Source organism: Pleurodeles waltl, chromosome 5, assembly GCF_031143425.1.
Source record: "Pleurodeles waltl isolate 20211129_DDA chromosome 5, aPleWal1.hap1.20221129, whole genome shotgun sequence".
Classification (NCBI taxonomy): domain Eukaryota; kingdom Metazoa; phylum Chordata; class Amphibia; order Caudata; family Salamandridae; genus Pleurodeles; species Pleurodeles waltl.
Genome location: NC_090444.1, coordinates 1,703,784,024 through 1,703,794,915, shown reverse-complemented (window position 1 = coordinate 1,703,794,915; position 10,892 = coordinate 1,703,784,024). Strand labels below are relative to the sequence as shown.

The window sequence follows — 10,892 nt, the reverse complement described above, 5'->3', positions numbered from 1 at the left end:
AAAGAATAGATGGGTTGGGTCTCAGTGACTTCAACTCCAGTCCTGTTTTGCTGCACTGGAACAAATCATCTGTATTATAACCTAGACTGCTCCTGCTACCCACAAGCCACAACTCCATCACAACAATTAAGGAAGGTCACAATTTCTAACTTCTAAAGATAAGACTTTGACTAAATTGTCCCATTCAACATCTCTGTTGGGCTCAAGACAACATTTTTTTTAATGTGTTTTATGACTCCATGCTTCGGAACATAAGGTGCCCGATCATTCTCAGTAATGGTACCAAAAGTAGCTGTGTAAAAATTCAGTTTGCCCTCAAAGTGGAAAACTTCAGGCCTTAGTTAGAGTTTGATGGACAGGATACTCCTTCAAAACATGACAGTTATCACGTCTACCATATTGTGTCATAGACTGTAATCACTAAAGTATACAAAAAGTGATGGATAGAATGCTTGAATCAATCTCAGCCACTGATGATTACTCCAACCATATACAAGTCCATTGTTATTTTGCACACCATGCCACCTCAATTTGGACCCAGCCATATGCAAATCAGCTTTGTAGCTTCTCCAGTGGGAACAATCCAGCCTGAAATGCCAGGCCAGCTCACAACACAAGCTACCCAGAACCATATTTACCCTACATAGGGCTCTTCAGTAAGGCATATCTTGGTTCCAGTGACACAGTGTACACAGGGCCCACATCTGGGCATACCTGTCCCACTTAGGGTGACACACTAGTGTATATAAAAAAGTGATGGATGGAATGCTTGAATTCATCTCAGTCGCTGGTAATTACTTGGGCTGCATCCAAGTCCATCTTTATTTTACACACCATGCCACCTCAGTGTTTGGACCTAGCCTTATACAAATCAGCCTTGACCTGTTCCTTTGGGAATAGCCTGACCTGCCAGACCAGGTCCTCACTGAATTGGAACACAGTGACTCCAGGGCCGGTTTCGTCCTACTTAGGGCTCATCAGCCAGGTATAGCTTAGTTCCAGTGACACAGTGCTCCTGAGACCCACATCTGGGTATGCCCGTTCCAATTGACTAGACTTAAAAAGAGCATTTTACTTATGCGATTATGCAGCCACTACATTTTCTGCATAGTTATGGATTTGTGGCATTTGCCACATAATCCATCTTCTGCTGCTTAAATTGCAGAATTTTCCATTCACTTGTTTCTAGCTCAAACTGATCAAAGTTACTAAAGTGTTGTGACATATGATGCGATGCAGTTGGTGCTGGGTCCCTTAGGGTGGCACAAGTTGTGCTGAAGCTCTTGGGGGCCCTCTTCAGTACTCGTGCCCTAGGTATCAGGTGTACCATTTACTAGGGACTTACAGAGATACTAAAGGGTCTGACGACTTGGGGATCAACTGACCAGGTGTCTTGTTTTGGGGAAGGAACACTGGGACCGGGGTCCTAGTTAGCAGGAACCCAGTGCACTTCAGTGACAGTTACCTAAAAAAAAACAGGCAAAAAGTGTGCATGTGGGGGGTACTGCAGCCAGAACCCAGCTTCCTACAGTGAGGTAATCTGGAACTGATATTCATATTTATTACGATTCCTGTTTAGCAACATTTGTGTTACTAGCCTCGTGAATCTAGGTGTATTTTGAAACAGTTCACCTGTGTGAAGGCTCCATCCTTTTCCATTACATTGTTACCACATTGTAGCAAATGCAGTCTTTGTGGGCCTAGGATATTTCACTAACCAGTCCCAGGAAAAGAGCAATTTTACTTGACTTATACAACAGCAAGTCTTTCGTTCGGTGTCTTCATTTTGTTAAGACTATTTTAGTTTCTTATTTTGAAAGTCCCTTTGAGATATTTTGACCTTTATTTTCTATAGGGCGTCTGTATTGCATGGCACCGACCTGTTGACAATAAGTTAAGGTTTGGCCAGACCCAATACAATATTCATCATTACCGTTGCAAAAGAGAACTACGTGTATGGACCACTGCTACTCCCCTTACACTTAGACGTTTTGCATAAATTCACAGAATCCCAGCAGACATTTCTCGCCTGTGCAGGGCGGGGCGTTCATCCTGCGCTTCTCACTCCGTCCCCTCAGGACAGCGCGTGTCCTAGTCCTCCACCTCCTGACCAGTCCAAGCCACCCCTCCCCCACCCACCGCGGTCCATCGCTGCCCCCCTGCGCGTCTAATTGGTGCTTGAAAGGAGTGATACAACTCAGGACACGGACACTACAAATCAGTTCGATGTGACGAGCTCCGCTGACGAGGAGCACAAGAGGAGACAGATCGCCTGAGGGCATGGACGTTTATTAGTGTGTTCACTCTTCCTCTTACGGACTGTGCCGGACCTGGGACACTTCTGAATGGACTGCTGGGCGTGGAAGGCTGGCGATGTGATGCGATTGTGAAGCTTCTCCCCACACCTGTGAAGTAATATGTGAAGCCTCTGAACTGGACAGGTACAGTACACACGCTGTACTCACTTTGGGACCGCGCGGTTGACTGTTTAAGGGCAGACGAGCGCGTGCAGGCTGCTAGTGATGCTTATCTGGGAGGTGATCGATCAGTTTACCGCCATGAATTAGAACTGTTATGTATAAGTGTTTATTGCAGACCGTCATTCAGTAACGCCGCACATGTCCCGTAAACGCTGCTCGTGTAGTTTTCATAAGGAGAAGCATGTAAGGAAAATGACGCTATAATCTTTCAATTGCAGATACCAGGTACGTTAAGTTTATTTAAAGACGGATAAATAAATTGGTATACAAATGGGTACAAAGCCTGATAAGATTGGTGATAGATTGAAATACACTGATGGATGGCTAGCTAACTAGGTAGACAGATAGATAGATAGATAGATAGATAGATAGATAGATAGATAGATAGATAGATAGATAGATCTGCAGCACAAATGTAAGTATGTTATCATATGCATATTTTTATAGCACGTGTTTGTCCATTTACATGACTTTTTGGTGTTATTGGGCTACTCAGTGTGCAGACTGCTTTCTGTTCACAGCGGCTTTTCCTTATGGAGGGGACCCCTTCTGGTTGTTGTACATTACAACCTTCCCAAACATCTGAGCGAGTGCGTTACGTCACCCAGTGCCTGTGTCGCTGGTTACCCTTTCAGTGTTAGACTCTGTCTAACCAGTGTGTACTGTCTCAGTGTACTTCTGACTCAAGACAAGTGTCTTCCTGCCTTTCAATCTGTGCTTTACCTGTCTCAGTGTTAAGAGTGTTTCCGGTTCCACTGTAGGCGACTTACCTCCCCATTGTGGTCCGCAGGACACTATGTAATCAGAAACTCTTAACTACATGGTCCACAGGACGTTATTTTATCAGTCACTCTCAACTATTCTAGCAGGAGATGTATACACGTTGTTGATAATTGAATCTTTAGACCCAAGTTTTAATTCAGTCTTCTTCGCTTCACCAAGGTGCCCATTCCTGCGTACATCAGTTCATCCCTTTCTGCCTCCGATCCCTTATCTGGAATATTTGGAAACAGAGATATGGGCTACATTCTGGAGGAAAGGAATCTATCACAAAATGCACAAAATAAAATTATGTATGAACTATAACGATAAACTCTTTTTCAGTTTCCTATGAGTTTGGTAAAACAAAAATATTTTCAGAAAAGTTGAAGCTTGTTTTTTTGAGGTTCCTATGTTAATCTTACTATGCGGATTGTAGATGTGCTGGACAATTCAAAGTGTTAACAAATGTGTAAAGGAAAATCTTGCTTCAGGATAAACCAATAGTCATAACACATTACACTCTGCACTTCTGTATATAGTCACTGAAAAAACAAAGAATAAAGTAAAGTCATAGTTAGATGAAATGTTCAGTGACAACATAACGTTTTAAATTAAAAGAAAACACAGACATTCACCAATTATAGCTAGCTCAGGTAACTATAACTCCTGCCCTAAGATAACTATAACTCGCTCCCATATCATGTATTTTTCTCATCAATAATTTCATTTCAAATGTTGCAATGTTATTATCAATGATGTCATAGAAGATATTATGATTAATGTAATCTGTGGGGTAATTAGCAGTGCCTGGTCCCCCTTTTTTGTTGGCCCGCTCGATGGATCACCCCGAAAACTTCCATGTACAAACTAAGCAAAAAAGAGTACCCTTCCGGAAAGTTTTGTGGAGATTTGTCAAACAGTGCCAAAGTTATTAACAACACAAAAAAGGCATTTCCTATGGAAACGCTGACCTAACTGTAACTTCTCAGTTGGGACTGCCACTGGGTAGTAGATATATATATAGTTTGCTGCAAAGACCAAAGGTTAAAGTAACATTATAGGTAGGTGTTGAAATGAGTTAAAACTATTGTTTAAAAACAAAAATCAAAGACGCCATTTATAATTCAGTGAGCTAATTATAACTTGAACCCCTGCTGTGAACTACTTATGAATTACGTTACTCATAACATGTTAAATGAGATCACTGATGACATCACTGATGACACCTCAAATGACATCACTGATGACATAAACGAAGCTACTGGTTTTAAACTTACTCTATAAACCTCTAGATCATTTTAGAAAAAAAGCAGGTAGTAAAGAGCACACAAACGCATACAGCATGGATTGTCTATATGTGCATGTGCCCTGTGTGAAATAGAAATAGTATAGTCCTGGAGACAAGTCTTATGTAGTATGGTAAAAGTTTTATGATGAATATTTGAGCTACCAGTCACTTTTTAAGTGAAAACAGTGCTTCATTTGAACAAGAAAGAGACAGAGTTCAACTTGTGTGAGTTGCAGAATGATGTTACTTATAGGTTGTGGCTTAAATTAAAATCCTGTTGAGAAACATGTGAGAAAAATTAAAGTTTATCAATACATTATATACTTGTGGATTTATGTGCAAATGCTAAAATTAAAGAGTTGTCATGTAGTGCTAGCAGCAGTTTAAAAAGAAACTGGAGATTTATAAGGTACAGATATTTTTTCCCAGAAGTTCAGTGAAATGTCTGAGACATTTAACATTGTTGAAGAATGTATAGGAATGTATAATGTATGGGTGACTCACTTACAAACTGTTCAAGATGTAAGTGTAAAGGAGTTGTTCTAATGGTGTATTTCAGGAATAAGTATAAGGTATTTTTACAAACTCAAGAGCGTTGTGAATAACACCTGGTTGTGCATGTCTTATCAGGGACTATTACACACATGTGAAGCCGGTAACCTAAACATCAATGCCCTATTTGGTATTTAGCAATACATTTAATTAAGGTAAATAATGTCTAAACACTCTTTCGAGTGATAGTCAAGGTTTAATCAATTGCTGATTGCATTGATATCTAGAAAGACATGTTTCGGGCACACCTGAATACCAGTAAACAAAAGCACAATATATACTAAATGTGACAGATTTGACAGACATGCTTTATTTCCTGCATGTTACAAAAAGCTTAGGTCCATTATTACTACAGAAGTGAAACAAATCTGAGTATAGGTGTAGCTAGCTGAATAACTTCCAGTCTGCGTAGCATACAGCAAACTCTCATATTCATTGGATGATGTTATCAGCGTTGCCATCAATGATGTAATCTGAGATGTCATTAGTAATGTCATCACTGGTGTGATTTAACATGTCATGAGTGATGGAATATTTGAGATCATAAGCAGTGCATAGCATGGCTGTACTTTGTACTTATGTCACTGAACTATAACTGACAAATTTGATATACATTTTTTTATTGTTAATTTTAACTCATTGAACACCTAAGTACAACATTAATTTAACTTTTCTTTTTTCAGAAAATATCTAGGGCTTTATTTTTAACATAATCTAAGGTCATTTTGCCATACATAACTATGACATCACTTTAACTTTTAGTTATTTCATTGAATTGCTCTCGCTTTTTAATGAAAGGCTGATCATATTACCATATGTAACTATAACATCTTTTTAAGCTTTGTTTCCTCTAGTGAATGTATGGGGTTATAGTAATACAAGGGAAAATCACATTGCCATAGTTAACTATAACATCTCTTTAAGATCTTTAGGCTTTGTTTATTTTTGTGATGTTCTTACAGTGTTGTTGTTGTTACAGTTGTTTAATGGACTCATGCATGGTGAAACTTCGGTAGTGATAATATTATCGATATCTGTCTTCAGTTGGCAGGCTAAGTGTTAGTGTTGTTGGTCACGGGTGGTTTTTGGCTTTGAATAACAAGCAATGAGTTAGGCTGGGAACCACAAGGTTTGTCCAGAATTGTCCCCCAATGGGTGCGGAGGGCAGAATGGTGGACAGCTCTCCACATGATTGCCTTAATGATAAATTAGGTATTGTAACTATCATATGGCCATGAAAGTATTATCTGATGATAGAAAATATTATCTCATATGGTTCCCACCGAACTCCATGTTATTCCGAACACTGCTTCCAGTGATAACATTTTCACCTAGAAATCATTGATATTGAATTTGTCAGTCTAATTACTTCAAAATAAAAATAAACCAAGATTATAAAACTTAGAATGCATTAAGATGACTCAAACTCCCAGCGTTGGAAATTATTTCTGGGATGTCATGGAATGAGATTGTCTCCCTGTCTGATGAGTATAATAACGTATGTATCTATTTACTGTGAATTAAATTCCGGGCATTTTGTCCCAAACCTCACTAAATATGTTATTTTTATTTGTTGTGTGTGCTTGTCATCCGGTAGGGTATCCTGGCAGTTGTGAAGGGAGGTTACTGGCCATTTTTGGGGTCTACCTGAAGAGCCAGGATTTTAGTTTTTACCAGAATTCAGGTACGGAGCTGTCTGCTCTGTTGTGGTGAGGCAGTTTGTTCAAGGCTTTGGGGGTGAGGTAGGTCAATGCTCAACCTCCAACTGTGGCCTGGTGGATATGGGCGAGGAGGACACTAGCCAGTGGAGGAGTCTGGCCGAGTTGTGGAAGAGGATGTGGTTGTTGAGGTATGCAGGCCCTTTATTGTGTAGTTCTTTGTTGCCGTGAGTGAAGAATTTGAAAAGGGCACGCTTCTGGATTGGGGCCAATGGAGGTCTTTGAGATGACTGGATATGTACATGTGATGTAGGAATTTGAGTGTGAGTCTTACAGCTGCGTCCTGTATAACTTCAATCAATCAATCAGTAATTTGTTAAGTGCGCTACTCACCCGGAATGGTCTCAAGGTGCTGGGGGCGGGAGGGGAGTGGGGTGCTACTGCTAGAAGAGCCAGGTCTTGAGGCGCTTCCTGAAGGTCAGGAGGTCCTGGGTCATACGTAAGTTGGCGGGGAGGGAGTTCCAGGTTTTGGCTGCAAGGTGGGAGAAGGATCTGCTGCTGGTTGTGGTACGGTGAATGTGGGGGACTGTTGCAAGGGCGAGGTTGGCAGAGCTGAGCTTGGAGCTTTTTGTGAGTTTGCCAGTGATGCTAACATAGAGGGCATTGTTGTGGTTGAGCCTGCTGGTGATGAGGGCTTTCATAGTTGATCTGCAGGTGTCCAAAAAGAGCTATTTGTTAATTTTCACAAGTAGTTTGAGGATGCAAAAGCAGGTGGAGACAACCATGTTGACATGGTTCATCATGGAGATTCTGGTGATCACAATACCCCGATTCCTGGTTGTGTTGGATGAACAGGGTGTTTGTTTTAGCTTGGAGGGTCATCACTCCTGGGACCAAAGTGATGCATCTTTTCCAAAGAGGACCACTTCTGTTTTGTTGTTGTTGAGCTTGGGGCGGTTCCTTTTCTTCCAGTCTGCTACCGAGGACTTGCGTCTTACTAAGTTGACATCAATGGTGGAGGAATCTTCCGGTAGGGAGATTAAGAGCTGACTGTTGTTGGTGTAGAAGGTGATGCTAAATCCATGGGAGTGAATGAAGCTATTGAGGGGGGAAATGCAGCTGTTTAAGAATGTGTGGCTCAGGAAGGAACCTTGAGGAATTCAGCGGATCAGATTGGAAGCCTGGGGCACATAGGCTGATTAATTTGTTGTTGTTAGAAATAGGGTCTTTGGTTGGCAGTCAGGTTACCCCCTGCCAAAGCAAGGACCCTCACTCTAGTCAGGGTAAAGGAGATTCACCCTCAGTTAACCCCCGCTCACCCCCTGGGTAGCTTGGCAGAAAAAGCTTTGAAAAAGCACCCCACACCACCCTCCTGAGACTGGTGAGACAGTACCTGACTGTCCCTGACACTCAACCCACACTCTTCTGGGATGTCTTCACACTCCATATCCAGGACTTTTACCTGGGGGGAACCCCTCTCCCTGTCACTCTCACCTAGAGTCAGTAGAGTGTCCCTCCCACCAGTAGGAATATGACTCCCCATGCCAGTTCCCCAATCCACCTCATGGACCCTGTGCATCACTGGAGCTACCTCATATCCCTGAACCTCCTGGCGTGTGCTAACTCCCTCCCTCAAGTAGGGCACCACATCTCTGGGCATGTGCACTTCTTCAGCAGCACTGGATATAAAATTGTTGCTGCCACCATTACAGCTGAACTCAGCCCTTATGACTTCCAGCTCCTTCATTTTGAGCTCATAAGCCCAAATCCTCTTTTTGATCTCTAAGTCCCTCCTCCTTTCTTCCAACTCCTTCTCCCTTTGCATCCTCAACTCCTTGAACTTCAACCGGCGAGCCCTCTCTGCCTGTCTGTCCTGTAACTCTTCAGGAGTCAGACCCTTGGATGACACCCTGCTACCCCTCCAGGGGACCCTCCCCCCAGGTGTAACAGGTACCTCCACTACACCACTGTGTATCCTCTGCACTTCCCCACCCACATTCTCCTCCTCTGTGTGCCCTCCAGCCTCCTTGACTGTCACCCAGGCCCTCTGTACCTTTTGCAGCTCCCACTCCCTGGTGGAGCTCTCAGTGGGACAGTCAAGATCTTTAAGGAACTGTTTCAATTGAGCAACTGAGTACTCCTTTAGTTTCTCTATTTCAAACACAGCTCCAGCTGTTGCATCTCCAGATTGAGACATGGTGGTCACAAGTGCAAAGTTCCAAAGGCAGAAAATAAGTTCCCAATGAAGTAAAAAGATTCAGTCAAGGGATCAGCAAAATCATGGAAGTAGAACAAAAAGGAGTCCTTAAGAGAAAAAGCAAAAGATCACCAAACAAGTAGTATGTGGTCTCGTAGTGGTCTGAACTCAAACAGTAGTGTACACTTAATCACTGTATGTCAAGTACAAATACAAGTCCAAATCCCAACCGCTGATCACCAATGTTAGAAATGGGGTCTTTGGTTGACAGTCAGGTTACCCCCTGTTCAAGCAAGGACCCTCATTCTAGTCAGGGTAAAAGAGAATCACCCTCAGCTAACCCCTGCTTACCCCCTTGGTAGCTTGGCAGAGCAGTAGGCTTAACTTCAGAGTCTAGGTGTAAAGTATTTGTACCAACAGACACAGTAACTTAGTGAAAACACTACAAAATGACACAACACAGGTTTAGGAAAATAGGAAATATTTATCTAAACAAAACAAGAGCAAAACGACAAAAATCCAAAATACACAAGTCAAGTTTTTAATTTTAAAAGCAAAAGAGTCTTAAATCCTTTTATAAACAGTTAAAACAATGTTAGTGTTGAAAAGTACCTGGGTAGCGTCAAAATAACATGCACGGACGATTGTGCGTTGAAAAAGGTTAGTGATGTGTTGATTTCTTACCCGCAAGCAAGACTCTCCGTCATTTCTCTGGTCGGGTCGGTGTGCGTCGGTTTTCCTCTTCGCAGGAGAGCGATGTGTCGATCCCAGCAGCACTCGGTTGTGGGCAGGCATTGTCTTGTTTGTCAGCACCCAGTAAGGTTTGCGTCAAAAATCCTGCCTCATGGTATGAGCAAAACCGCAGTGTGTGGGTTGCGATGTTACCAGTCTCCGTTAGCGGGGTGTAGCGTGTTGTTTTTCCAGCCGCATACGTCGATCATCCAGCCGCATACGTCGATCTTCCAGCTGCGCTGCAGGCGGTGCATCGATTTCAGCTGCAGAGCCGGTGGCACGTCGTTTCTTCAGCTGCACCTCAAAGGTTGATTCAGAAATTTCCCTGCACGGCGGTCGGTGCGTGGATCTTCAATCTAGATCTGCCAGCTTTACCTGTCAAGGCACCAGGACCTGGTGAGGGCACCACTTGGCAGGGCAGGAGTCTCAGCAGAGAGTCCAGGTGCTGGCAGGGGAAGTCTTTGAAGGCCCTGAGACTTTAACAACAGGAGGCAAGCACAGGACAAGCCCTTGGAGATTTCTTCACTAGCAGGAATGCACAACAAAGTGCAGTCTTTGTCTCCTTTCACCAGGCAGAACAGCAACTGCAGGACAGCTCCACAAAGCACAGTCACAGATAGGACAGCACTGCTCCTCAGCTCTTCAGCTCTTCTCCAGGCAGAGGCTCCTCTTGATGTCCAGAAGTGATCTAAAGTCTGTGGTTTTTGGTGCCCTTCTTATACCCATTTTTTCCTTTGAAGTAGGCTTACTTCAGACAAAAGTCTCTCTTATTTGTGAAATCCTGCCTTACCCAGGCCAGGCCCCAGACACACACCAGGGGGCTGGAGACTGCATGGTGTGAGGACAGGCAAAGCCCTTTCAGGTGTGAGTGACCACTCCTCCCCCCCTCCTAGCACAGATGGCTCATCAGGATATGCAGGCTACACCCCAGCTCCCCTTGTGTCACTCTCTAGAGAGAGGTGCAAACAGCCCAATTGTCAAACTGACCCAGACATGGAATCCACAACCAGGCAGAGTCACAGAATGGTTTAAGCAAGAAAATGCTCACTTTCTAAAAGTGGCATTTTCAAACACACAATCCTAAAATCAACTTTACAAAAAGATGTATTTTTAAATTGTGAGCTTAGAGACCCCAAACTCCACATGTCTATCCGCTCCCAAAGGGAATCTACACTTTAATCATTTTTAAAGGCAGCCTCCATGTTACCTATGAGAGGGATAGG

At 43.0% G+C, this 10,892-nt stretch overlaps 1 protein-coding gene across 1 annotated transcript in view; it reads left to right on the top strand.

The window, feature by feature from the left end:
* The first annotated feature begins 2,266 nt into the window (after nucleotides 1–2,266).
* Nucleotides 2,267–10,892, top strand: part of OPN5 (opsin 5) — a 344,280-nt gene continuing 335,654 nt past the window's right edge. The window contains exon 1 of the mRNA XM_069236052.1: nucleotides 2,267–2,441. The gene's annotated coding sequence lies outside the window, so the exon portion shown is untranslated. The remainder of the gene's footprint in view (nucleotides 2,442–10,892) is intronic.